Genomic DNA, 26947 nt, shown 5'->3' on the forward strand with positions numbered 1-26947 from the left:
ATGATAGCCAAAAGTGAGCAGTCAAAGAGCTTAAAAGGGGAAAAAAGTGTGGCCAGTAGCGCTGTTTCAAGGCGGCACGATCCACCACCGCCTCGGCCCTACCTTCCCTTTGCATTTGCATACGCGTTCCATCTCCCACCAAGCAGAGGCCAGGCTAGGGGGTCACAAAGCCGGTGCCACCTTAATGGTAAATTTGCACGTAAGCTCCTTTCAAGATATAGACTTATAAATTGGGCATAATGATAAAAAATATTTTTAATGTTTGATAAAATAGTCATTTTAATTCATGTTTTAGTGCTTTAGCCCTCAACTGTTTATTTTCAGACAAAATGACCCTAGTTAGATAGAAAATATTAATTGACTAACAATCAATTCTTATCATTGATGTGATAAATATTATGCATCTAAAGTTATGACGTGATACATATCACACCATCACTATGTATATATGATATATGTCACATCATTATTTATATACAGTCACTCATTTTCGTCCATATTTGGGCTTTTTATTTATTTATTTTTATTTTAGTAATATAGTATAATTTTTTGAAAATGTTTTTGAAAAATATAATATATATAGTTTTCAAAAAATATTTTTCGAAATATATATTATATAGTTTTTTTAAAACGTTTTTAAAAAACTTATATCTTATATACAATATATAAGTTTTTAAACATTTTGAAAATTATATAGTATATAGTTTTGAAATCATTTTGAAAATATAATATAGTTTTTAAAAAACATTTTTGGAAAATTTATATAATATATATAGTTTTAAATTTTTTTGGAAAACTTATATAATGTTTTTAAAATCATTTTTGAAAACTATATATAGTTTTGAAAATGTTTTTAAATATAATATATAGTTTTTTTTAAACATATATATTATATAATCTATATTATTATTATTATTAATATTTATTTTATTTTATTTTATTTCATTTTATTAATTTAATTTAATTTATTTTGTTTTGTTTTGTGATCTAGGTCCAAAAATAAGTCCAAGAGAGCCAAGTTGGGCCTGACCCAGCTCAGAGGTCAGATTAGGGTTCCAGCGTATGTAATAGTACTGCAATAGAGGATTAGGGTTGACAAAACCCTCAGATATCATTTGGGTCAACACAGTTTACAACGGTGCTGCACAGAGGTAACATAATGGTCAAAAGGCGAAACGACCGGTCGAACATCCCGGGACTGACCCATCCCGGGATGACCGGTCACACATGCTCGAGAAGATCAGACGCAACAGCCATAATCCCAACTATTTCGGGGCCACATCAAGTACACCGAGGCTATAAAAGCCCTTGGTATCAACACGGCCAAGGGGGGAACCATCAACAGTAAACCGAGAGTTCAAACCAACAACGAGCAAAAATAGATCCAGCAAACCTCAAACTGAGGCCAACATCACAACCACAGAACATATGGTAGAACACACGGCTAATACAGAACTGAAAAAACCCATCAAGGAACACTACACACCAGAGAGAAAACCCACACGGGGAAGGTATCCAAAACCAACAGAACATCAACGAAAAACCAAAGCATCAAAACATCCAATATTATCGAAGCCAAACCACAAGCATAACACAAAAACAAAACCAATAGCCATCACAGATACAACACAACCCAAAGCAAGACGAGAAATCAAAAGACCAGCAAGATAAAAAGCAAACACGTCGAAAACCACCCGGAGCATCGTCGGAAAAGCGAATGGTCATCGGAGAAGGTAAAAAGCCGAAGCTCTTTTCCTAGATCCACGCTGATCTATAGGGGTTCTTGTCACACCCCAAAATGGGGTTAGTTTTCTTTCAATTTAAAATATGTGTAATGATATAAAGTTGATTTGCAAATGAGTGTGTTATCATACTATTGTGTTATGAAACAAATTGAGGGCCACTCAATAAGAGATATAATTTTTTAAGTAAGGATAATGGTATTGCAGATAAGGTTGGAATACATTGCTTTCAACTTTCACTTTCAACCAGCTAGCTTTTGTATCCACCAAAAGCTGGAAATCAATTAAATAAAAGGTATTGCTTTGTCATTTCCAACAGCTCTAATCTTTTATTTCAAATGTTCGGAACTGGTATTTTTGGTGCCAGTTTGTTCAATGTTCTCGGCATCTTCCCACAAGTTCTTGGTTCTAGTTAATGGAGTTTCAGCAAGTGAAGAAACTGCTCAAACAAAGGAAACAATCTCCATGGCAACACCCTCAATACACCTCATGAAATCGTGTTACAGATGGCCGATTCGAAGCCCGTCCTTGTCTTCACCAATGGCTAACTCGTCCCGAAACTGGCTGGATCGGGTATCCCCGTCGTACTTTTTGACAATGAGCCAGTGACGATTGAAGACGTCGGCCAAGTTAAATTATTAAATATTGTTAACAAAATGATGAAGAAATTATCGATGATGGATAAGATCCGAGTCAGGGATTGAGTTTACTAGGATGACGTGGCGATCCTATTGTATTCGTCTGGCACAACAGGTGCCAGTAAAGGTATGTTATCATCTCACAGAAATCTCATGGCTTTAGTGCAAGCATTTTCAAACATTAGCACTCCAGAGGAAACCTATATTTGCACTATTCTCATGTTCCACATATATGGATTCAGAGTTTTGCAATCGGGAAGCTCGCGAACAGAACCAAGGTCGTGATTTTATTGAAGTTCGACATGAACGAAATGATGTCGGTGGTTGATGCGGTGTACCGACGATCGTCTGGCAAGCTTTCTTGCTTTACTTGCAGCGTAGAACATGAAGAAAGGAAAAAAATATTTAAAATGAACGTGAAATGGAGTGCACGTGATTTTGGGGGTTGTATTAAAGTGCAAATGGGAAAATCACCAAGTTAGTCATCCAAGAATGGTAAGAACTGACCTTGTCTCATAGTTTCCATTAGATTTAATTTATGGCTCAATAGTGCAAATTAATTCGGTCCAGTCCCTAATTTTAGTGATTAATTATTATAGTAACCCCACAAGTATTCTATTATATTAATTGGGTTTCCAAATTATTATTTCAATTCTAATAAGTTTTCTTTATGACGAGGAAAATTATTTGGATACGAGTTAGTAATTTTGATGGTCTGGATCGAGAGGAAAATATTGGAAGTTGAATCAAAGATCGAGGGCGTTTGAATGGAATTTTTATGGTCGATCGGTATTGCACGGAAATCGAGGTAATACTTTACTACCTCTTTATGCTTTATGGAACATGTTGATATTGGTAAATGCATAAATAAGATAATGTTGGTCACTTTTGTGGAGTTGAATAATTTATTCACTCGATATGAATGTGGTAGAAATTCTGTAACTGAATACGGATCGAATGACTAAGATAAGAGATTAATAATTGTTAGAATTAAATTACAAGTTTGTGATTGGTGATAAAGAAATCAGCTCTGGATTTGTAACTTATATTTTATATCATCAAGGGTTAAATGTTAAAGATACTTAGATGAAAAATTATGAGAATACTCCGATATGGTAAAATTACGAAATTACCCTTATGTTGGAAAATGATAAGAATTGCCCCTAGAAGTGGGTTAATAACTCTGAAAAGACATATTGATCTGATATAACTACTGATGTGCATAAGAAATGTTAGTTTTATTTGGAAATTATGGATAACCGGTTTTAATCCTATGAGAGTTTGTGAAGGAATCATTTCAAAATCAAAGAATGTTCGGGAAAGCAATTGATCATAGGATCTCTAAATTATAATTATTTTCGTTAAGTGCTAATATTGAAATTATTTGGTTAAGAAATTACGAAAATGCCCTTGAGAGATAAAATAGTCTGAATTGACCCTGAATGAGAGAGTACTTTGAGGATTTGTACTTAACTCGATTAAGTACGAATTTAATTGTTAAGATCCTGTCTTTGTACAGAAAAATTTAATATTCCGTTTGTAAAATCTGAGAAGACACTTGACCTGAAAATATTCGAATAAGGAGTAAATACTTGAAGAGTAATTTATTGGAGGTATTCTGCTGACAGAATTGTTCGAAAGGACTGAAGTAAATGATAAGATTGAATTAAATAATAAGACCGGATGGAAGGAAATGATTGAAATATTCTAGAATTATAAAATGACCAAATTACCCCTGGAATGGAAATAACTCAAGAATGTCACCAAGCTCAGGAATGAATGGATATACTCAAGCTTTGAAATGAATAGAAAAAAAATGTTAAGCACCAAAATGACCAAAATGCCCTTATGACCTAGAATAAGTAAATGTCTTGGATTAATTAAGAAATCCAAATAAACATGGATGTTGTGCTACCAGTAAAAGTTGTGAAACGCAACTTAAGTGATTAACCAACGTTAGTACCATATCATTACCTGAATGATATAAGTATCACTTGAATGTTTGTTCATCTGCTCAAATTTGGATCGATGATAATTCTGGAAGTACTTGGCGCAGCTCAACTCTAGAGCGCATACAGTACTAATAAGTGGGTAGTCGTTAGTCAAATCAACCACGAATACCAGAATGACTTTATTATATGAATAAATTGAAATGAAATGTAGTACAACGTGTATTTGAAATTCAGAAACGTCTGAATTATTCTGGAAAACTTTAAAGTAATCGGGATAGACTTGCTTACCAAACGAACTAAGTAACATCAATGAGTAAGGATTAAATAGGTGATTTGATGAGTTTGGAAACACTGTTGAACTTATATGATGAATTGTCATTATGGGTTATGAGCCATGGATCAAGTACGTCAGTATTTCCTGATATTGTAGAAACGTGAAATGAAATAAAGACCGTTGGAAGATTTATTCAGTGATGATTATGGGGATGATCTATGGATCTGCACTATGGTATTAAAGAGTGAATACACTGGAAGGATAATGAATTGACTTGTTGACATGCATCAGTTTGAGAGTTGTGTAACTCGAGTTGTTTGATAATATGATCGATAGTCGTAGATTGTAAATGACTTGAATATTCGATTCTATATTTCATCTAAAATCACTTCGGTCATGTTTGAAAAAAAAACAAGTAACGCAGATGGAAAAGATTCTGAATATCTCATTTGGTTCAATTGGGCTGAAATCCTATGAATTTAAAGTATATTCCTGAATACCCCTGATTGTTTGGGTAATGGAATCACTCGCAGTAAATCTGAATTTAGAATTATTATGTATAAAGGTTCCTGAACGTTTTCCTAAAGCACACGAAAATATAGTGGGATTCTAATGTATCAACATTAAATGTCTGGCTAGATCGGTTAGTAATCGATTCTCCTCAATAGGACCTTGTTCCAGGAATTCGATCAAATTTCATAAGTTTCATGTTATCCAAAATGATAACTACAATGGCCTCTGGAAATACTGGGATTCTCTAGTGTGTTCCCTACTTATTACTGAACTGTTTTATTGGTTTTAATATGTGGTACACCGAATTCATTGGTTATTGTTTTATGGATGCACCAATTTAATGTGACAATTTATGGAATATGGCTGCTATTTAATTTTTGTTTTGAAATGGTATATGATTACCATGTTTTTGGATTTATGGAATTTATGTCACGGTGCAATTGAATTTTGGAATTGAATTACGATGGAATAGCTCTGATCAAGCTAAATGGGCCTAATGTGACTCTTGAGGGCCCCAAGATGTTTCATTAGGTCGGCTTTCCTTTGCTGTGTGCTTAGGGTAAGCTATATGGACTTATTGACTTGGGCTTAAGGATACAAGCTTCATAGCCTATCCTTAAGTCGGCTTTCTTTTTTCTATGTGCATAAAGTAAGCTATATGGAAAATAATTTTGGAACTACTGATGGTGTACCAGAAAAGGGTTTAAACTATGATTTTCAAAAGTTAAACTCTTTTACGAAATTGTGAGATTTACTGGATTATGATTTGTACCTATTATGATTTTATTATACTGTTGGAACACACTAGACATCCTATTCGATCTCCTGAAAATGTCATACTTTGAAAGGTTTCTTATGAACTGAGATTCATGGCTTCTACTCGATGAACTTCTAAGGGAACCCAAATTATTCTGCAAGCTGGTATACATATGATTCAATAAGGAAATTATATGGCTTTCCATTTATCTACATGTCATGTAGCATCATCTGGTAGTTCTGTATTACTGAGCTTTCCAAAGCTCACTCTATTACTCACCTTTTCAGGTTAAAACAATTGTACCAGTGCATCTATCGACTTCAGTAAGGGAGTTCTTCCGGCGTGGTTGCAGAGTATGGTACTTGTGATTAGGGGGCATGTAATTGTATTTTGATTTATATACGAGTTTGGAAATCTGTTTTATTTTTAAATAGTGATAAATGATTTTATAAGTTTACATGTTCTGATAAAAAGTTTTAAAATTTCCGCTATTTTTACGGTGGGTCGCTCCGGTGGCCCTAATGTGACTTCTCGAATCGGATCGGGTTACCCATCGGTTTGGGGTGTTACATTTAGTGGTATCAGAGCTATGGTTGAGTCAAATTTTTCAAGATAGACCGGCCGGTCGAATTTTAAAAAGATGTCTGATCAGTACGTGCCCCTAGACTACAATCGTACCTCTCTGAGCTGGAACTCTAAGGTTGAGTCCCTATCTGTAATGAGCAAACCTAAGTTTTCATCCGTTGGGACTCTATCGTTTTATAAAGGAATACCAGTAACGTCTATTTGAATTATGTAAAGTAATTCACGAACAATGTGAGAGTTATTCATCTGAGAAATTCTGACCCGACTTCGGAAATGAAATTGAGATATGCTACTGCTCTCTGAGCCTATTCACACGACCAAGACTGAATTGATTACTCGAGGAAATTTTTGTTCGGATTCTTTTATTTGAAATGAGGTAAAGTTCTGATAAGAATGTATGCTCAACTGGTTAAGGATTAGTGGAGGATCCGTATTTCTATAAAAGTTACATGAAAGATATGAAAGAACTGATGGAAGTTTCATTTCTACAATTATCTGACATGAATGAATTTCGAGGACGAAATTCTTTTAAGGATGGGAAAAATTGTCACACCCCAAAATGGGGTTAGTTTTCTTTCAATTTAAAATATGTGTAATGATATAAAGTTGATTTGCAAATGAGTGTGTTATCATACTATTATGTTATGAAACAAATTGAGGGCCACTCAATAAGAGATATAATTTTTTAAGTAAGGATAATGGTATTGCAGATAAGGTTGGAATACATTGCTTTCAACTTTCACTTTCAACCAGCTAGCTTTTGTATCCACCAAAAGCTGGAAATCAATTAAATAAAAGGTATTGCTTTGTCATTTCCAACAGCTCTAATCTTTTATTTCAAATGTTCGGAACTGGTATTTTTGGTGCCAGTTTGTTCAATGTTCTCGGCATCTTCCCACAAGTTCTTGGTTCTAGTTAATGGAGTTTCAGCAAGCGAAGAAACTGCTCAAACAAAGGAAACAATCTCCATGGCAACACCCTCAATACACCTCGTGAAATCGTGTTACAGATGGCCGATTCGAAGCCCGTCCTTGTCTTCACCACTGGCTAACTCGTCCCGAAACTGGCTGGATCGGGTATCCCCGTCGTACTTTTTAACAATGAGCCAGTGACGATTGAAGACGTCGGCCAAGTTAAATTATTAAATATTGTTAACAAAATGATGAAGAAATTATCGATGATGGATAAGATCCGAGTCAGGGATTGAGTTTACCAGGATGACGTGGCGATCCTATTGTATTCGTCTGGCACAACAGGTGCCAGTAAAGGTATGTTATCATCTCACAGAAATCTCATGGCTTTAGTGCAAGCATTTTCAAACATTAGCACTCCAGAGGAAACCTATATTTGCACTATTCTCATGTTCCACATATATGGATTCAGAGTTTTTGCAATCGGGAAGCTCGCGAACAGAACCAAGGTCGTGATTTTATTGAAGTTCGACATGAACGAAATGATGTCGGTGGTTGATGCGGTGTACCGACGATCGTCTGGCAAGCTTTCTTGCTTTACTTGCAGCGTAGAACATGAAGAAAGGAAAAAAAATATTTAAAATGAACGTGAAATGGAGTGCACGTGATTTTGGGGGTTGTATTAAAGTGCAAATGGGAAAATCACCAAGTTAGTCATCCAAGAATGGTAAGAACTGACCTTGTCTCATAGTTTCCATTAGATTTAATTTATGGCTCAATAGTGCAAATTAATTCGGTCCAGTCCCTAATTTTAGTGATTAATTATTATAGTAACCCCACAAGTATTCTATTATATTAATTGGGTTTCCAAATTATTATTTCAATTCTAAGAAGTTTTCTTTATGACGAGGAAAATTATTTGGATACGAGTTAGTAATTTTGATGGTCTGGATCGAGAGGAAAATATTGGAAGTTGAATCAAAGATCGAGGGCGTTTGAATGGAATTTTTATGGTCGATCGGTATTGCACGGAAATCGAGGTAATACTTTACTACCTCTTTATGCTTTATGGAACATGTTGATATTGGTAAATGCATAAATAAGATAATGTTGGTCACTTTTGTGGAGTTGAATAATTTATTCACTCGATATGAATGTGGTAGAAATTCTGTAACTGAATACGGATCGAATGACTAAGATAAGAGATTAATAATTGTTAGAATTAAATTACAAGTTTGTGATTGGTGATAAAGAAATCAACTCTGGATTTGTAACTTATATTTTATATCATCAAGGGTTAAATGTTAAAGATACTTAGATGAAAAATTATGAGAATACTCTGATATGGTAAAATTATGAAATTACCCTTATGTTGGAAAATGATAAGAATTGCCCCTAGAAGTGGGTTAATAACTCTGAAAAGACATATTGATCTGATATAACTACTGATGTGCATAAGAAATGTTAGTTTTATTTGGAAATTATGGATAACCGGTTTTAATCCTATGAGAGTTTGTGAAGGAATCATTTCAAAATCAAAGAATGTTCGGGAAAGCAATTGATCATAGGATCTCTAAATTATAATTATTTTCGTTAAGTGCTAATATTGAAATTATTTGGTTAAGAAATTACGAAAATGCCCTTGAGAGATAAAATAGTCTGAATTGACCCTGAATGAGAGAGTACTTTGAGGATTTGTACTTAAATCGATTAAGTACGAATTTAATTGTTAAGATCCTGTCTTTGTACAGAAAAATTTATAATATTCCGTTTGTAAAATCTGAGAAGACACTTGACCCGAAAATATTCGAATAAGGAGTAAATACTTGAAGAGTAATTTATTGGAGGTATTATGCTGACAGAATTGTTCGAAAGGACTGAAGTAAATGATAAGATTGAATTAAATAATAAGACCGGATGGAAGGAAATGATTGAAATATTCTAGAATTATAAAATGACCAAATTACCCCTGGAATGGAAATAACTCAAGAATGTCACCAAGCTCAGGAATGAATGGATATACTCAAGCTTTGAAATGAATAGAAAAAAAATGTTAAGCACCAAAATGACCAAAATGCCCTTATGACCTAGAATAAGTAAATGTCTTGGATTAATTAAGAAATCCAATAAACATGGATGTTGTGCTACCAGTAAAAGTTGTGAAACGCAACTTAAGTGATTAACCAACGTTAGTACCATATCATTACCTGAATGATATAAGTATTACTTGAATGTTTGTTCATCTGCTCAAATTTGGATCGATGATAATTCTGGAAGTACTTGGCGCAGCTCAACTCTAGAGCGCATACAGTACTAATAAGTGGGTAGTCGTTAGTCAAATCAACCACGAATACCAGAATGACTATTATATGAATAAATTGAAATGAAATGTAGTACAACGTGTATTTGAAATTCAGAAACGTCTGAATTATTCTGGAAAACTTTAAAGTAATCGGGATAGACTTGCTTACCAAACGAACTAAGTACATCAATGAGTAAGGATTAAATAGGTGATTTGATGAGTTTGGAAACACTGTTGAACTTACATGATGAATTGTCATTATGGGTTATGAGCCATGGATCAAGTACGTCAGTATTTCCTGATATTGTAGAAACGTGAAAATGAAATAAAGACCGTTGGAAGATTTATTCAGTGATGATTATGGGGATGATCTATGGATCTGCACTATGGTATTAAAGAGTGAATACACTGGAAGGATAATGAATTGACTTGTTGACATGCATCAGTTTGAGAGTTGTGTACTCGAGTTGTTTGATAATATGATCGATAGTCGTAGATTGTAAATGACTTGAATATTCGATTCTATATTTCATCTAAAATCACTTCGGTCATGTTTGAAAAAAAAAACAAGTAACGCAGATGGAAAAGATTCTGAATATCTCATTTGGTTCAATTGGGCTGAAATCCTATGAATTTAAAGTATATTCCTGAATACCCCTGATTGTTTGGGTAATGGAATCACTCGCAGTAAATCTGAATTTAGAATTATATGTATAAAGGTTCCTGAACGTTTCTTAAAGCACACGAAAATATAGTGGGATTCTAATGTATCAACATTAAATGTCTGGCTAGATCGGTTAGTAATCGATTCTCCTCAATAGGACCTTGTTCCAGGAATTCGATCAAATTTCATAAGTTTCATGTTATCCAAAATGATAACTACAATGGCCTCTGGAAATACTGGGATTCTCTAGTGTGTTCCCTACTTATTACTGAACTGTTTATTGGTTTTAATATGTGGTACACCGAATTCATTGGTTATTGTTTATGGATGCACCAATTTAATGTGACAATTTATGGAATATGGCTGCTATTTAATTTTTGTTTTGAAATGGTATATGATTACCATGTTTTTGGATTTATGGAATTTATGTCACGGTGCAATTGAATTTTGGAATTAAATTACGATGGAATAGCTCTGATCAAGCTAAATGGGCCTAATGTGACTCTTGAGGGCCCCAAGATGTTTCATTAGGTCGGCTTTCCTTTGCTGTGTGCTTAGGGTAAGCTATATGGACTTATTGACTTGGGCTTAAGGATACAAGCTTCATAGCCTATCCTTAAGTCGGCTTTCTTTTGCTATGTGCATAAAGTAAGCTATATGGAAAATAATTTTGGAACTACTGATGGTGTACCAGAAAAGGGTTTAAACTATGATTTTCAAAAGTTAAACTCTTTTACGAAATTGTGAGATTTACTGGATTATGATTTGTACCTATTATGATTTATTATACTGTTGGAACACACTAGACATCCTATTCGATCTCCTGAAAATGTCATACTTTGAAAGGTTTCTTATGAACTGAGATTCATGGCTTCTACTCGATGAACTTCTAAGGGAACCCCAAATTATTCTGCAAGCTGGTATACATATGATTCAATAAGGAAATTATATGGCTTTCCATTTATCTACATGTCATGTAGCATCATCTGGTAGTTCTGTATTACTGAGCTTTCCAAAGCTCACTCTATTACTCACCTTTTCAGGTTAAAACAATTGTACCAGTGCATCTATCGACTTCAGTAAGGAAGTTCTTCCGGCGTGGTTGCAGAGTATGGTACTTGTGATTAGGGGGCATGTAATTGTATTTTGATTTATATACGAGTTTGGAAATCTGTTTTATTTTTAAATAGTGATAAATGATTTTATAAGTTTACATGTTCTGATAAAAGTTTTAAAATTTCCGCTATTTTTACGGTGGGTCGCTCCGGTGGCCCTAATGTGACTTCTCGAATCGGATCGGGCTACCCACATCGGTTTGGGGTGTTACAGTTCTTGTGATTTGGGCTACGGTTTTGGTTTCACGATGAAGAGAAAAGTGTTTTGAGGCTATTTATATTTTTTCGGCCACCAGAGGCAGTGGCCGGAGCGGCGGTGAACGGTGGGGTGAGTGGCCGTCCCTTTTTTAGGGTTCAATTTTATTATGTATATACTTATTTTATTTTACTATTTTCATTTTGGCTTTTTATTATTGTTTTTCTATTTTTCTTTTTGGTTTTTTTATTATTTGTTTTTTTACATTTTATATACATTTCTTGTCTTTTTTAAAATATATATATATATTATCTTTACTTTTTTCCTTTTTATCTTATTTTTGTTCATGTTTGTCTATTTTAAGTCTGTTACTTTTTCCTTTGTTTTATTTATTTATTTTGTTTTTGTTTATTGCTTTTTTATTTTGTATGTTTTATTTTTGTTTATTTTATCATTCTATTTATTTTGTTCATTTCTATTTACTTTATCAATTTTTTTTAATTTTTATGTTGTTTATTTATTTCGTATTTATGCATTTTCCATCTTAAGTTGATTTTGCACTTCTTTACAAATATAACAATTTCATTTTTTTAAGGGTCTTCGTTCAACCGATTAAAGGTAAGTAATCGGAATCGGTTTTTAAATTTTAATTTAAGTTTCTAATTTTTCGCAATTAAAGACAACCGATGAATTAATTGGTACCGAAAGGGCAGTTCAAGGGTGTTAATCCTTCCTTGACCGTAACCGACTCCCGAACCAGACATTTTTATGGTAAAATACAGATCAGGTAAGATGGTGTCCGACCCACCTAAATTCGTTTTAAAATGGTCGGTGGCGACTCTAACCCATTTTTTTCGCGACAAAGCCCAATTCCTGGGTCCAACCGAAAGACGGTTACGACAGCTTGGTGACTCTGCTGGGGACAGGTAAGTGAGTCAGGCCGAAATTAATTTTCGGTTGTCTTTTTTAGCGAAAGTTATAAATTTAAATTTAAATTTATTTATTCGATTCTAATTATTTACATTTGATTATTTTTCAAGTAAATAGTTGTACTGACGTTTTTTAATGATTTCAGATTTTTCAAAATTGTCATCTCTAGCTATATACCCGAGCTCCGAACCCTTTTAAGTGGGGGGCGAAAGCGACGCCTTCGTGGGAATTTATTCTCCGTATGGGCCTAGTAAGTAACCTTCGGGATTCATAAACCTTATGTCTTCGTGTGAATTTATTCTACCTATGGGCATAAGGGAATATGTCATCTTGAGTTTAACTTAGTCCACAGAAGCCTGTGATGGGTTTAGGACTAAGGGTCTAGCAAGCCCAAGGGGCACGGCAAGGAGAACTCGAGTACCTCTTTTTTTTAGAACCTAAACCGGGAGAGTTCAGGGAATTAGAGCCCACCCTAAAACCCCATTCCAAACCTAGGCTATTTATTTCCTGCTTTATTTTATGTTCAAAGCATGCGAACTAGACACATATGCGGTTAGGATTTGTTTGAAATTTGTATGCGGGATAGAAATCATGTCCGAGTAGGAATATTAAGCATGTTCGGGTAGATATCATGTGGGGTATGACTTTTATTTTCATGATTATTTTTTATTATTTTTACCTCACTAACTCTTTTTTTTCTCTTTCATTTTATTTCATCACTTGCATCATTTAAAAGAGGTGTTGATCCACCAAAAGCATGTTTGCTAAACATGAATAATCTGCATTAATGGACAAAGGTAATACAAGAGATGAAAATGCAGATGACGTCTACAAGAGACTATGTGTCACATTTAATCCAGAAGACGTGGTGCCCGCAATTGAAGAGTATATCACTATATTGCATTATAAAGGACTCAATGAACCGGGTCTACATCAGCACAATGAAAGTCTATCTTTGAAGAACTGACTGCATAAGTTGCAGGGCAAGATAAAGACCACTGATCTTAGGAGTCACTTCAAAGACGACAATGGAAAAATGATAACTGAAATTGGAGACCATTGCTGACGAATTCAAGAAACAGACAAATGGACTTCACATAGTTCCTATTAATTAAGGGCTCCAATGATGTATTCGTGGGGAACAGGCTCAACAAAAGATAAATTCTGGAGGTGTAGTCCTTCGAGACTTTTTTTTGGGCAAACAACTCGTCATTTGCTCGATTCATCCAGAGAAGCCAGAGCGGTTTGACAGGTTATTCAACCGGTGACGGATGAAGGCGGAAGACTAGTCAACATGTCAGAAGCTGTCATAATATTTTTTGTCTCTTAAAAGATAAAACACTTTTGTCCCCAATAAAGATTATTTCTAATAACAGACACGATTTTGGATTAATGCCTCGAACATTGCATGCATTATGCATCTAGACATATTTTGCATTTTGTTATTTTCTTTACATTTGCATTAACTAACATATGCATGTCTCTTCAAAAAGGAACACATACTGGATATACCACCTCAAGCATTGGATACACCCCATCCGTATAACACCCGCTTGAAAAAGAAGAAGATGGAAGCAAGAATCGAGAAAATCGAGGAGAACATGGCCAAATTACAGAAAGAGCTAGAAGACAAGATAAACCAGAGCAGTCAAAATACTCTGGAAACAATCACAAAGAACCAAGAGTCCTTGGTTGATCATCGTGCCAAGTTAGTTGGCCTACAACATACCAGTGCGCCTGGGCAGGTTCACCGGAAGGGGTAACTATACAACCTACCTCGCAAGTGGTTATCTCACCTGAAATCTTACCAAAACGTCGAGGGGACTCATCTGCTGCAAAAGCGAAGCCCTTGTCTTCTGTATTTAACCCTGAGAACAATCCGGGTTATTACCATGTACCGGATTTGGACGAATAGGACAAAGCGAGGAAGATGAAGGAAAAATCAAACAATTGGAGGACCAAATGAAGATAGTTAAAGGAGACCATGACTACCCTGGAATTGATGCTGCAAAACTCAGTCTAGTCCCAGACTTAATTCTTCCTCCAAAATTTAAGTCCCCAGAATTCGAGAAGTTTGACGGAACAATGTCTATCCGCTCACATCACCATGTTTGTTCTGCCGAAGATGACAGGATATGGAGGAAACGACCAACTCCTGATCCACTACTTCTAGGAGAGTCTGTTGGGCTCAGCCATTCGGTGGTACAACCAGCTAAGCCGATCAAATATCGAGACCTGGAAGGACCTGGCCAAGTCATTTCTGGAACAATACAAGCATGTCAATGACATAAGGCCAGATCGAGTTATGCTACAAAGCATGAAAAAGAAGCATAATGAAAGTTTCAGGCAGTACGCACAAAAATGAAGGGACTTGGATGTGCAAGTTTATCTACCTTTAGATGAAAAACAAACTCGGAAGCTTTCGTACAGACCCTAAGGCTCCATACTTCGGACACTGGTTGCGATCAGTCAGGGAGCTTTTTAGACTTGGTTATGGCCGGAGAAATGATCGAGTCGGCCATAAGCAATGCAAGATTAAGGATGGGGAAGCAAGTAAGAAACCTCTTACGAGGGAGAGGGATGGAGAATTAACAACATCAAAATACGTCAATAAAAGTGTTATAATCTCCGCCCAAAATCACTGCACTGTACCATCAGGTACTTCTAAACAAGATTTCAGAGAACCCCGGAAGGAAAGGGAGCATTTTGACCCTATTCCCATGACCTATAAAGAGCTTTACCAGCAACTTCTTGACACCCATGTAGTCACCATATCCAGTGGAACCCATGAAGCCCCCATACCCCAATGGTATGATAAGAATGCACATTGTGAATATCACGGTGGTGTCTCAGGGCTCACATTTGTAAACTTGTAATCTTTGAATATCATTTGAATTAAGAAATCTGTAAATGGTTCAAAGTTACAGATCTCTCACAAGTAACATGATCTAAAACAATGATTTTCTACCTTACCCAGAATATACACTCAAACACCGTACCCTGTTTTTATAATTAAACCTTCTCCTTTCATAAGGCGGACAACATGGGGCATCATTTGCATATGAAAATTACTATACTTTTATTTAAGACGTTCAGTGATGAACGATCTTCACATATGGATAGTCAAGTAGAATCTAGTTTAGGTCAGTTGCTTGGAAATTGAACTCTAAAGATGAGATTCCTTGACTTTAAAAAACAACTAGATATATCAGGTTCTTCTTGACAATCTTAAGAAATTAAATTCGTAAAACTAAGCTATTCCTCTAAGGCAATTGGGTTATAGAGGAAACTCGAAAGCCCTGGCTTTATGAATAGATTGCGTTCAAAACATGACATTGCTGGACACTTGGCAACTCGGTGTTTTGCTCCACTGCTATTGTCCGGTCGAAGACTTTGTGATGAGAACCTTCAGTGAACTTGATAAAACTGATTATAATGTTAAGTTGTCCCTCTAAGCATTGGTTAAACGCCCCGGCTTTATGGATTCAGCTAGCCAGATAATGACAAATTAAATCAAATTTATCTAAGCGAGAAATCTTCGGTAATGATGGACTAAGGAGTTAAGGAACACCTGTTATAGTTAACTACACACAAGCCTCAAGAATTTTATTTTTAGACTATATTTTTCACTGCCTTTGTTATAGGGGCCTACAAAGCTTGAACAATGGAAGATTTCAGAGGACCGAAATAAAGGGTCTAGTAATTGATCATGCTAGTTGCGTCATTTTGTCCGCACCCAATTAAAATGCCAAAGCATGTTGTGATGTTTTCAAAAAACATTTTGGGTTACTGAAACCTTAGAAAGGAGGCAACCTAAAGCCAACTAATCCATTTGAACATTTATCAAAGAGATGTAACTCTGAAAGCGTTTAAAAGAGCTCTTGATTCCTTTGATATTCTTTAAACTCACGTTTACGATTTGATTCAATTGCGAACAATATTTTACAGCATTTTCATTTTCCCTCATAAAACAAGAAAAAAACATTCAAATAGAACAGTCTCAGATATGAAGGGTTTGTAAAGCCCAAGCTTGAAAAAGGATGGGGCACGATCAATTTCTTGACCAGATTGGCAGACAAAGCACGAGACTCCGTCTAAGAGATGAAACAGAGCTCATTCATATTGCATGCATCTTAGACATACTTAGGTGCATCACATTTATCATTTTAGCATACATGATTTTTTGCGGTTTATAGAGTCAAGTTTCACTTCAGGATGAAGGATACTCGATTCACAAGCTCTTTAAAGAATGATGGTGGTACTACTTAGCAGTGAGAATTACACCTCAACTGACTTGACATATCAAATCTCAGAATCAATTTCAATAGGTTCAGAACAATTCAGAATAAATCCAGTTCAGCTCAACTCAACAATAAGCGCATGTTCCAGTTAATGTCTTCAAGCCATATTTCAATTCCACACGGAAGATATCCGGCTGTCAGAATTTATCAATAGGCTTCAGGGGAATCATTCAAAGGCCCGTGAAGAATATGACCGACTTAGACCCGTAAAGGGAAGCCATTTTTTAAGACAACATTCAGCAATCATTAAAGGGTTATCTGCCACAGACCCGAGGAAGCCATCCAAGGCAACATTTGCAGCATAACTTAAGTCGAAGGGTTATCTGCCAAAAGACCTTCGAGTTCGATACACTCAACTCGAGGCATCATTTACAGCATAACTTAAGTAGAAGGGTTATATGTACCAAAGACCTTCGAGTTCGATACGCTCAGCTCCAGGTAATCGTTTGCAGTATAGCTTAAGGAGAAGGGTTAGCCCAAAGACCTCAGTCGATACACTCAACTCGAGGGCACATCATTTACAGCATAACTCAAGTAGAAGGGTTTCTGCCAAGACCTCAAGTTCAACACTCAGCTCCAGGTATATCGTTTACAGTATAGCTTAAGGAAAGGGTTATCTGCCAAAGACCTCAGTTCAACACTCAGCTCGAGGGCACATCATTTATAGCATAACTTAAGTAGAAGGGTTATCTGCCAAAGACCTTTGAGTTCGATACGCTCAGCTCCAGGTATATCGTTTACAGTATAGCTTAAGGAGAAGGGTTATCTGCCAAAGACCTCGAGTTCGATACACTCAACTCGAGGGCACATCATTTACATAACTTAAGTAGAAGGGTTATCTGCCAAAGACCTTTGAGTTCGATACGCTCAGCTCCAGGCACATCATTTACAGTATAGCTAAGGAGAAGGGTTATCTGCCAACCAGAGACTCCGAGTTCGATTAGTTCAGCTCAGTGGCAAAACCAAATTTACAGTATAGCTCAAGGTAAGAAGGGCTATCTATCGATAAATTTGTCGAGTTCGACTCCATTAAGCTCGATGACACATCACACTACTGTCCAGTTGCATCAAGGTTTTCAAGTCGAGAAGAAGACCCGGGTTAACCGTGCCTCAATAACAAGAAAACGTTTCCCGACAGCATAGCTTAAGTCAATAAAAGTTATCTGTCAACGAAGACCCTTCGAGTTCGATTTCATTCAGCTCGAGGACTTATCAACCACATGGTAGAATCAAGGAACTACTTTCCATTCGAATTTTCCAAACAAGGTCTTTAAACCGAGAAGAAGACCGAAGGGGAACGAGAAGTCGCATCCTGATTCAAATCCCAAACTGCGGCTTCAATTCTATATCATTTTAGGATGGACTCGACTTCACGACGAAGGAGTCATCCGCAACCCCATTCGACAAGAAGTTATTCTATTCAATCTTCAACTCTACCGGACGAAAATTTGTGTCTTTTTATCTTTGTCCTATTTTTCGTTCCACGAAAAAGGACAAAGAGGGGCAGCTGTAGTCACTCATTTTCGTCCATATTTGGGCTTTTTATTTATTTATTTTTATTATAGTAATATAGTATAATTTTTTGAAAATGTTTTTGAAAAAATATATATATATTTTTCAAAAAATATTTTTCGAAATATATATTATAGGCTTTTTAAAACGTGTTTAAAAAACTTATATCTTATATACAATATATAAGTTTTAAAACATTTTGAAAATTATATAGTATATAGTTTTGAAATCATTTTGAAAATATAATATATAGTTTTTTAAAAACATTTTTGGAAAATTTATATAATATATATAGTTTTAATTTTTTTTGGAAAACTTATATAATGTTTTTAAAATCATTTTTGAAAACTATATAATATAGTTTTGAAAATGTTTTTAAATATAATATAGTTTTTTTTGAAACATATATTATATAATCTATATTATTATTAATATTTATTTTATTTTATTTTATTTTATTTTATTATTAATTTAATTTATTTTGTTTTATTTTGTGATCCAGGTCCAAAAATAAGTCCAAGAGAGCCAAGTTGGGCTTGACCTAGCTCAGAGGTTATATTAGGGTTCCAGCGTATGTCATAGTGTTGAAACAGAGGATTAGGGTTGACAAAACCCTAAGATATCATTTGGGTCAACACAGATTGCAACGGCGCTGCACAGAGGTAACATAATGGTCAAAAGGCGAAACGGTCGGCCGAACATCCCGGGACTGACCCATCCCGGGATGACCGGTCACACATGCTCGAGAAGATTGGACGCAACGGCCATAATCCCAACTATTTCGGGGCCAACATCAAGCACACCGGGGCTATAAAAGCCCCCGGTATCAATACGGTCAAGGGGGAACCATCAACAGTAAATCGAGAGTTCAAACCAACAACGAGCAAAAATAGATCCAGTAAACCTCAAATCGAGGCCAACATCACAACCACAGAACATACGGTGGAACACACGACTAATACAGAACTGAAAAAAACCCATCAAGGAAACACTACACACCAGAGAGAAAACCCACACGGGGAAGGTATCCAAAACCAACAGAACATCAACGGAAAACCAAAGCATCAAAACATCCAATATCATGAAAGCTAAACCACAAACATAACACAAAAACAGAACCAATAACCATCACAGATACAACACAACCCAAAGCAAGACGAGAAATTAAAAGACTAGCAAGATAAAAAGCAAACACGCCGAAAACCACCCGGAGCATCGTCGGAAAAGCGAACGGTCACCGGAGAAGGTAAAAAGTCGAAGCTCTTTTCCTAGATCCACGCCGATCTATAGGGGTTCTTGTGATTTGGGCTACGGTTTTGGTTCCACGATGAAGAGAAGAGTGTTTTGAGGCTATTTATATTTTTCCGGCCACCGGAGGCGGTGGCCGGAGCGGCGGTGAACAGTGGGGTGAGTGGCCGTTTTCTGGGAGATTCGAGAGAGTCTGGTGAGGGAGAGGAAGATGATATTTAGTTGAGAGAATGAGAAATGGTGAGAATGAGGGGAGGATAGAGAGTTTTTGGTATTTATATACCGAAGACTAATTTGCAATTATAGAATTGTTAAACTCTCTCCACCGTCCCGAAGAGTTTAAATCGCTTTACAATCTGGTCACTACATGCAATTTGGCTTTTTATTATTTGTTTTTCTATTTTCTTTTTGATTTTTTTATTTGTTTTTCTTACATTTTTATATACATTTCTTATATATATATATATATATATATATATATATATATATTTTTTTCCTTTTTATTTTATTTTTTTTCATGTTTGTCTATTTTAACTATATTACTTTTTCATTTGTTTTTTTTTTTTTTGTTTTTGTTTATTACTTTTTTTATTTTGTATGTTTTATTTTTTTATTTTATCATTCTATTTATTTTGTTCATTTCTATTTACTTTATCATTTTTTTATTTTTATGTTGTTTATTTATTTCGTATTTATGCATTTTTCATCTTAAGTTGATTTTGCACTTCTTTACAAATCTAACAATTTTATTTTTTTAACGGTCTTCGTTCAACCGATCAAAGGTAAGTAATCGGAATCGGTTTTTAAATTTTAATTTAAGTTTCTAATTTTTCGCAATTAAATACAACCGATGAATTAATTGGTATCGAAAGAGCGGTTCAAGGGTGCTAATCCTTCCTTGACCGTAACCGACTCCCGAACCCGACATTTTTCTGGTAAAATGCAGATAAGGTAAGATGGTATCCGACCCACCTAAATTCGTTTTAAAATGGTCGGTGGCGACTCTAACCCATTTTTTTCACGTCGAAGCTCAATTCATGGGTCCAACCGAAAGACGGTTACGACACATGTAATTTGTATTATATTATTTTGGATATATAAGACTTATCATATTAACAAAAAACATGAATCGTTAGTCAACTAATGATTTCTCTCCTATCAAGAATTATTTTGCTCCCAATAAAATGTTGAACGTTAATTTTGAAAAGTAAAAAGTAAAGGTTAAAGTAATTATTTTTTCAAACAAATTTTTTTTCGTTATGCTTATAAATTAATATAATGGTAAAATTATAAAAATGATGTGATTTATGTTGGTTAAATTTATAACCCTTAAAAAATATGGTATAAAGGTAGGACAACCAAATTTTACTTTGCATGGATTAATACAGTGGACTGGAAAGCTTGGTACAACGTTGAACATTGAAAAGGTTAATAAGTAAACTAAGAATATTATTAATTAATTAGAAAAGCAGGTCTTTTGGGTTATAGTTTCGTGTGTTACATTCAAAGCAAATGGATTATTGGCCGCATACAGCTAACTTTAGGTTTTAAATATTGTTAATTTCTTTTTTTTAAATAAAACCGGAAGGTAGGTTTGCTTAAAACAATATAAATGGTTGCAGATACCTAGGATTGATTCGCATGTCCAAAGTGTTTCCTGCATAATCAATGCACGTAGTAGCTGTTCCCGGTTTTTACCGGCGATTTCTTCTTTTTCGTTTTTAATGTCACTTTTGTAATGGCTTCGAATTTGATCTTTTCAAGAAAATGGATTTGTCACTGTCTTTTTGGTTCATAATTCTATTAAAATTTCTTAATTTTTATGAGACTTTATTTAAATCCCAGCTACCATTAATTGCAATCACCACACGGTTGTGTCATGCCGCCTACTCAGCTTTAACCCTTAAGACGATGGTGAATCCTAAGCCTTAATTATATGATTCATTATGGTGAAATTCGTCAGTTAATAACGTGTGATGAATGATAGCCTTTTGGACACAATTTAATAATATTTGTGCAATAATCAATTCTAACGTGCTGTCACTTGATCGGATCTCCAAGGAGGAAAGGATTCGTCCAACAAAAGAAATCGAAATTAATCTTTTTCTATTATATGACAATTAGAATGCACAGCACGTGGGATCATATCAAGAAGTTTCCCACTCATATCCTTAATCAAATACAATACACAACTTGGTTTTTTTTTAATCAATGAATTACCATCAGCGACGAGGGAATGAAAGTAGGAGAGACAGTTAGAGACCACGTTTTTATAGTATTACCTTGTCATTTGTAGGCAGCAAAAAGTCCCCAAAAAAAAAACACCGGTCACGTTTTTATAGTATTACCTTGTCTGCCTCTTTCCTTTCTCTTTCTCTCTCACACATAAAACTAGCGCGAAAGCAAGGGAAGGGGGAGAAGGGAGTAGGTTTATATAACGCATCCTCGTATCTCTTCCTTTCCTTTCTTTTGAGAGAAAACTTCAAAGTTTCCCAGAAACTTAAAGTTGAATTCTTTTTGTCTTTCCACATTTTTCTATCACAATGATTTCCCTGCACAGAAGCTGTTTTTGGTAATTTGTTCATTTTAGCTGTTTCTCGAATACCCATTTCCTATTATTTGATCCCGAAGCTTAGAAGATATTAAATCTCTAGTTTGAAAATCACATGATTTTTATCTTTGTTTTTGTTCTGTGTGGCTCCGTTTTTTTCATTGCTTTTCTACATTCCAAAACACAGCAACAAAAGTTTTCCTTTTTTTTTCTCTATAAAGATATCAGATTTACCATAAATTATTTAAAGAAAGAATCTGTTTTGTTTTCAATTTTGTTACTGTTTTTTTTTGGAAACAGAACAACGCTGGCATTTCTGGGTCGTCAAGCCCTTTCTCTTACAAGTTGAAGAAACTGCCACCAGCTTCAGTCAACGTGACGGCTTTAGGCCCCAACAGGGACCGAAACAGCAGCGTTTTGATTGAGAACAATAACCCATTGAAAGAAATAAAAGATGATGGCGCTTCTTCCGTTGCTGACGTGGACCCCATTTCTACCGTTGCCGGCGAAGACCCCGAGGTCTCATACGATGAGGCTGCCGCCGACGATCAACTTGTCACCCTTGGTCTCTCTCTGTCGCCAGGTAAGATTCTAGCGCTTTCCCTTTCACAATAGTTCTTTGTATTTTTCAGGTGTTATCTTTTCTGAGCTTAATTTATGTCCCTTAGATCTAGTATCATTGTCTTTGTCTAAGTGCTGGGTCTTATTTTATTTTTATATCTTATTTGTGGACTCTGAATGATGGATCTTGATGTTGTTGCCAACAATGATTTATCAATTCTGGTCTTCCATTTGTTGTTTTGTGGTGGTGTTTGTTCTTAGAGATTATTAGAATTCTGATGATACTAGATCGAATGGTATGTTTAATGAACTAGTCTAATATAGAAATCGAATATGAATTAGCTTTCGAATTCTTTTGAAGTCTTAGCTCTTCTTTGTCCTCTGCAGCGGGTATGCGTTGTTGCGAGATCCTCACCATAACAAAGGGCTTGCCTTCAACGATAAAGAAAGAGATTCTTATTACTTGCGCGGTCTTCTTCCTCCAACAGTAATTTCCCAGGATCTTCAGGTTATCTACCCTGATTGTACAACTTGTTTACCTTCATTTGAATCATTCGTGTTGAATTTTGTTTGTTTTCCTTAACCGTGCAATATTTTAATTAACCATTTTACTATTATTTGCCAGGTGAAGAAAATGATGCATAGCATCCGCCAGTATCAAGTTCCTCTGCAGAAGTACATGGCCATGATGGATTTGCAGGTAACCATCTTCTCTATTAATAGAGTCGTTTGGTTTTGGATGGAGTTCTCGCTGCATGTTTATTGATTTCAAACCAATGATGCTTTGTGCTTTAATCAATTTCCATGAAAGACTAACACTTTTGAATTGATTTCGATTTTGCTCTTTCTTTCAGGAGTTAAATGAACGACTGTTCTACAAACTTCTCATTAACAATGTTGAGGAGTTGCTGCCAGTTGTCTATACTCCAACTGTTGGTGAAGCTTGCCAGAAATATGGGAGCATCTTCAGGCGCCCTCGGGGTCTTTTTGTCAGTTTGAAAGAAAAGTAAGATTGTCAAACGAGAACTGGTTCCTCGGATTATAGATGGCTTACTTGAATTCCGCCTTCTTTCCCGGTATATTACTCTGATATGTGTCCTTTGTAGGGGGAAGATTCGTGAAGTTCTGAGAAATTGGCCTCAGAGGAATATTCAAGTCATTGTTGTCACTGATGGGGAAAGGATTTTGGGTCTAGGGGACCTTGGCTGTCAGGTATAAATACTTGGAGACATCCATCGAATAACTACTTCTTTCTCTCTCTCCTTTCTCACGTATCGTTTACTTGTTAATTGGCATTTGTATTCTCAGGGAATGGGAATACCTATAGGGAAGCTTTCTTTATACACAGCACTAGGAGGGGTTCGTCCTTCTGCTGTAAGTATCTGTAACGATGAGTAATCACTACCCTTTGCTGTATTAGTAAGAAGTGATGGCAGTTCGTTGCATATTGCTTCCATTAAGAGGTTATGAATTCGGACAAGCCTTCTAATGAGCTATAACTTACTGTTTGCAGTGCTTGCCTGTAACCATTGATGTGGGTACAAACAATGAGAAATTGTTGAATGACGAGTTTTATATAGGGCTTAGGCAAAGAAGAGCTACTGGGCAGGTACATAAGCTTAAACTACACTTGCTTCATTTTAGTTATCGGGGCAATAAAAATAATTATACTAAAGAGGTTTTTGCTCCTTTTGACTCCAGGAATATGCTGAACTTATGCATGAATTCATGTCTGCGGTCAAGCAGACCTATGGGGAGAAAGTTCTCATTCAGGCAAGTTGACTTGAGCAAAGAAATCTATGAAATATTAGCCGTATTACATGTGTTATGTGTTTGCCTATATGTTAAGTTTAATTGTTTTCTGAATCTTGAACGATTTTTGCAGTTTGAAGATTTTGCAAACCACAATGCATTTGACTTGCTTGCTAAATATAGCACTACTCATCTTGTTTTCAACGACGACATTCAGGTTAGCATTTAAGCTTAGTTTTATTGAATCAACTAAGCATAAACATTTCATTTATGATTTAGGTAAAATACCTTTTTGCAGGGAACGGCATCCGTGGTCCTTGCAGGGCTCGTTGCTGCACTGAAAGTTGTTGGTGGAACCTTGGCCGATCATAGGTTCTTATTCCTTGGTGCTGGAGAGGTGAGTTGCTGTTGCAACTTGTTGAAAGTACTCGATTCCATTCTCTGCTTTTTTGTTACCTGACTTTGAGTTTGGTGATCTGCAGGCCGGCACAGGCATAGCAGAGCTTATAGCTCTTGAAATTTCAAAACAGGTTTTACATTTAGCATTAATGATCATAGTTTTTATAATATGTTTTATAGTATATGTACATGCCATGAAGCCATTGGAAATAATACCGGATTACACATGCAGACAAATATGCCCCTCAAAGAGGCTCGCGAGAAGATTTCGCTCGTGGACTCCAAGGTAGTAAAAATCCGATCTACCTCTCTCCTACAAAGAAGATGGTTCTTCATTCTAGCGCATAACTGTTGCATTCATTTTGTTCTTTTTTGCAGGGTTTGATTGTTAAATCCCGCATGGACTCACTTCAGCATTTTAAAAAGCCCTGGGCTCACGATCATGAACCGATCAAGAATCTTGTTGATGCTGTTAATGTGTGAATCCTTTACCTTTCCCATTGTTCTTCCTTTTCTCACTCCTCGAATAAAAGAAGAAAAGATTCTTAGATTCTTCATTCTTTTGACAGGGAATCAAACCAACAGTGTTGATTGGAACATCAGGGGTAGGAAGGACATTTACTAAAGAAGTGGTTGAGGCTATGGCTGCCTTGAATGAAGTATAGTATCTCTCGATATAAATTTGCTTTATACATAAGTTAAATGATTGAGCTAAACTGATCCGTTGTTTATGTGAGCTTGCAGAAACCTATTATATTCTCTCTTTCTAATCCAACTTCGCAATCTGAATGTACTGCTGAAGAAGCTTATGCATGGAGTCAGTAAATCATTCATGCAGCTTTTGTTTTTGATTTCTTTCAGCCTTTCTGAAATATGACCGTTAACAGTGTGACACTAAATGGTTCTTCCCTTGTTTGTTCACCTTCAGGGTCGAGCCATTTTCGCCAGTGGAAGCCCGTTTGATCCTGTAGAATACAACGGAAGAGTTTTTGTGCCTGGCCAGGTAGTACCTAGAGTGATATTACCTCCATATATGGTTATGTCCTGCATTGAGTTGTGGGCTAATTTGAGTCTGTTGTATTTCTCTTCTGCAGGCAAATAATGCATACATCTTCCCTGGACTCGGTCTGGGTCTAATAATGTCCGGTGCGTTCCGTGTTCACGATGATATGCTTCTGGCAGCCTGTAAGTTCACATTTAACATGTAAGATTTTCAAATGCTATGGATAAATGAGCTATGGAGTTTATCCCAACCTTTTCTTTGTTTTCTTTGCGCAGCGGAGGCTTTGGCTGCACAGGTTACACGGGAGAACTTCGACAAGGGACTCATCTACCCGCCATTCAGAGATATCAGAAAGATTTCAGCCCATATTGCAGCCAATGTCGCAGCTAAAGCATACGAACTCGGTAAAATTCATCCGTTGTCGTCGATTAATATGGTACGACATGCAACTCCCATGTTATCTAATCGGAATATCATTACCCCATTGTTTGATAGGTTTGGCTACGCGCACTCCTCGGCCCCACGATCTGGTGAAGTATGCTGAGAACTGCATGTACAACCCTGCCTACCAAAGCTACCGGTGAAGATGGTGAGCACGAGAAGGCGTCTGCTTTTACCGCCTTAATAAAAAAAAACGAAAAGAACCCACTTTAACCAGTTCTTAAAGTGTTGTATTTTATATTTATTTTTTTGTTATCATCATTCTTGAAGTTTTGTTCAACCTGTAAGGTGGTGGGTGTAGTTAAGATCAAATGAAGAAAATATATAGAGCATTAGAACAAAGGTGGTTATGGACTTTCACATTACATGGAATAAAAGTTAGGGTTATTTTCTGTATGCTTTTTCAACTTTAATTGCAAAAATCAAAAGGAAACAAGTTGCTTTGTTGGTAATTTTACTTAGCCAATGGATAACACAAACACAAATTTCAAAGATAATTGTTGGAATACGAGTTTTTTTTTAGAAAGAACATGTTTTTTCGCTAAGGTAATTGATCATAATTATAATTCTAAAAAGAGAAACTTAACTTTTATTTTGAAA

General features: G+C 35.8%; 1 pseudogene; it reads left to right on the top strand.

Annotated features, from left to right (window-relative positions):
- On the top strand, positions 1 to 26620 carry LOC120212369 (annotated as a pseudogene).
- Positions 26621 to 26947: the final 327 nt, after the last annotated feature.

Source organism: Hibiscus syriacus, unplaced genomic scaffold, assembly GCF_006381635.1.
Source record: "Hibiscus syriacus cultivar Baekdansim isolate YM2019G1 unplaced genomic scaffold, ASM638163v2 tig00110013_pilon, whole genome shotgun sequence".
NCBI classification, from domain to species: Eukaryota; Viridiplantae; Streptophyta; class Magnoliopsida; order Malvales; family Malvaceae; genus Hibiscus; species Hibiscus syriacus.